The sequence below is a fragment of the Bison bison genome, unplaced genomic scaffold (genome assembly GCF_000754665.1).
Source record: "Bison bison bison isolate TAMUID 2011002044 unplaced genomic scaffold, Bison_UMD1.0 scf7180017864312, whole genome shotgun sequence".
In the NCBI taxonomy this organism is placed as follows: Eukaryota; Metazoa; Chordata; class Mammalia; order Artiodactyla; family Bovidae; genus Bison; species Bison bison.
In genome coordinates, this window is record NW_011494884.1 from 1,578,383 (window position 1) to 1,581,481 (window position 3,099).

A 3,099-nucleotide genomic window follows, 5' to 3' on the forward strand; every position below is an offset into this window, starting at 1 on the left:
AACCCCACAGCCAAACATCTCAATCCAGCAGGTGGTTTTCAGCAGAGTTTGCGGTTTCATTTGTGTTGAATTAAGTGATCATTCGTATGGTTAAATGTGAATGATCCTGGTGCCTCCTTCCAAGTTGCTCTTTACAACTACAGGGAAATAGGAAGTTGTGGTCTCCTTGGGCTTCCCTGGTGGCTCAGCTATAAAGAATCCGCCTGCAATGCGGGAGACCCGGGTTGGATCCCTGGGTCGGGAAGATCCCCTGGAGAAGGAAATGGCTACCCACTCCAATATTCTTGCCTGGAGAATCCTATGGACGGAGGAGCCTGGTGGGCTCCAGTCCATGGGGGCGCAGAGTCGGACACAACTTAGCGCTGTCTGTCTTTATCGGTTCACTGATGGTGACAAGGCACCACAGCACATGCGGTGTTTACAACAGAGGAAAGTAGGTACAGGGTCATCCGCACTTCTGTATGGTCTTCACAGTTTTTCTATACATGTAAACTGTTCCAAATTTTAAAGTTTTATTTATTTGGGTGTTTTGTTTGTTTGTTTGTTTTGAGCATGAAACATCTTAGTTCCCCAACCAGGGATCGAACCCATGCCCTCTGCAATGAAGCACAGAGTCCTAACCACTGGACCACCAGGGAATTCCCAAGGTTTATTTAAAAGACAAGAAGAAAAGAGAAACTCAAACACAAAAACTCTGCCTTCTAAAGCTGGGACTAGGAATGCCTGGTTTTGAAAGTGTGGCAGCTTGAAGGATGAGTGCACATGAGCTATTGAACCTACTGACAGGGGCTCACTGGGAACCCTGGGCCTGAAGTCCAGCAGGGAGAAGACAGGAGGAGTGGCCTCAGTCATGGGCGGCACTGCCTGCAGAATGCCTGGGGGGCACCATCTCCCACTGCCAAGGCTGCCACCAAACACAGGTGCCCCACGACTGGGCTCCAGAGCTAATCTTCCACGACGTTGTGTAAACCGATAGGAGAGTATTCCCTCCACCACAGAGCACTGGAACCAGGGGACTGAACACTAACAAAGGAATATCTGTTGACTTCAATAAAGTCAAGGCTTAGAGACACATTGCCTGTTCTCATTATCTGTCACAGGCTTGTTCAGAAGGAGCATGCGTGCATGTGCTAAGTCAATTCAGTCGTGTCTGATTCTGTAACCCTATGGACTGTAGCCCACCAGGCTCCTCTGTCCATGGGATTCTCCAGGCAAGAATACTGGAGTGGGTTGCTATGCCCTCCTCCAGGGGATCTTCCCAACCCAGGGATCAAACCCATGTCTCTTGTAGCTCCTGCATTGCAAACAGATTCTTTACTGCTGACCCACTGGGGAAGCCCTCAGAATGGGCACTTTTGGTTAAAGACACAGTAAGGACTTCCCTGGTGGTACAGTGGAAAAGAATCCACCTGCCAATACAGAGGACATGGGTTTAATCCCTGCTCTGGGAAGATTCCACATGCCACAGAGCAATGAAGCCCACAAGCCACAAATACTGAGCCTTCATGTTGCAACTACTGAGCCAGTGAGCTGCAAGTCCTGAAGCCCAAACACCTAGAGCCCATGATCCTTGACAGAGAACCTCTGCTCACTGCAACTAGAGAAAGCCTGAGCAGCAACAAAGACCCAGCGCAGCCAAAGTGAATAAATAAAGAGTAAGCTACTCTACAGAAATAACAACCATGCCCAGGTTCATGGCTGCACCCTCCACAGAGTCAGGGGTGCAGGGTGGGGGGAGGTGAGGCACCGAGTTTGGGGACATGTGGGGGTGCCTGCCGTGGCTCACCCACAGGAATGTCCAAGGAGGAGGCTGTCAAACAGGAGCCACAGGAGTCAAACAGGCCATACCCTTGTGCCCACAGGGTGTGGCTGGTCACGGAAGTCTCCAGGGTCAGCTGAACAGGAGAGAGGGACCCAGGATCAGTCAGTGGGGATCCCACACTGAGGGACCGGGAGACCAGGAGACGCTGGACATCTGGAACCCCGACAGTGGTTGGTCCCCTCAGCCTCCTGACGGTGGGCTAGGGCAGCCCCCGCTCCAAGCAGAGGACCCTTTCTGAGACCATCGTGGTGCTGCTGGGAGACCGTGAGGGCAGGACGGCAGTGCCTGGCCTTGGGGGGAGCCCAGAGTAAACATATGAGAATGGACCAGAGGGCAGGTAGTAAAAACTGCATGGAGAAAAAACCAAACGGGGAGCAGGGGCAAGGGCAAGGGCTGCTTCGCAGAGGCTGCCGCACGGAGCCACCTCTAAGGAGGTGACACAGGACAGAGACCTACGGAAAGTAGTGAGGTTCGGGAGGGACACGGGGGCTGGGGGTGCAAAGAGCAGGTGCAAAGGTCCCGTGGCAGAAATGTGCCTAGAGGGACAGGAGATGGGTCCGGCTGAATTAGGAGAGTGTGAGGGGAGGGGGGACTGGGCAGGGCAGAGGGGACAGGACCGGCAGGCCAGGGTGATGACAAGGAAGCCCCTGACGGTGAGACAGGCAGCACCAACCCTTCCCGGACAGGGAAGGTGGCCCTGGCTCCAGCTTAGGGAACAGCAGGAAGGCAGGGTAGGCACAGAGGACAGTTAGCAACTGTGTCAGGGTCCTGGGCAGCTGCCCAAACCACCATTTTGCTGTTGTTGGTGTTGTTTAGTTACTCAGTTGTGTCCGACTCTCTGAGAGCCCATGGACTGTAGCCCACCAGACTCCTCTGTCCATGGGATTCTTCAGGCAAGATTACTGCAATGGGTTGCCATTCCCAATCCACCAGGTTCTGGGTGGATGTGGATCTGGGGAGACACCACTCACCCCAATGCATAGCCTTGGAAGGAAACCCCAAACGCTGTGGAAGAGCAGGCTTTAGCTCTGAGGAACGCAGGGCTGAGTCAAGAGCAGTGGAAGCATCAGACCCTCCCCTTCTCAGCTGCATTCCAAGAGAGCTAGGCTCCTCCATGGACTATTTCAGAAGGCGCAGGCTTCCTCCCCCTTCCCCTCGCCCAAAAAGGACAAAGCCCAGCAGACAGAGCACAGACCTGACAGTGCCTCCAACGCCTCACCAGCCTGCTTTACTTATGTTGTTCCTTTACCAAAAAAAAAAAAAAAAATTTTTCTGGC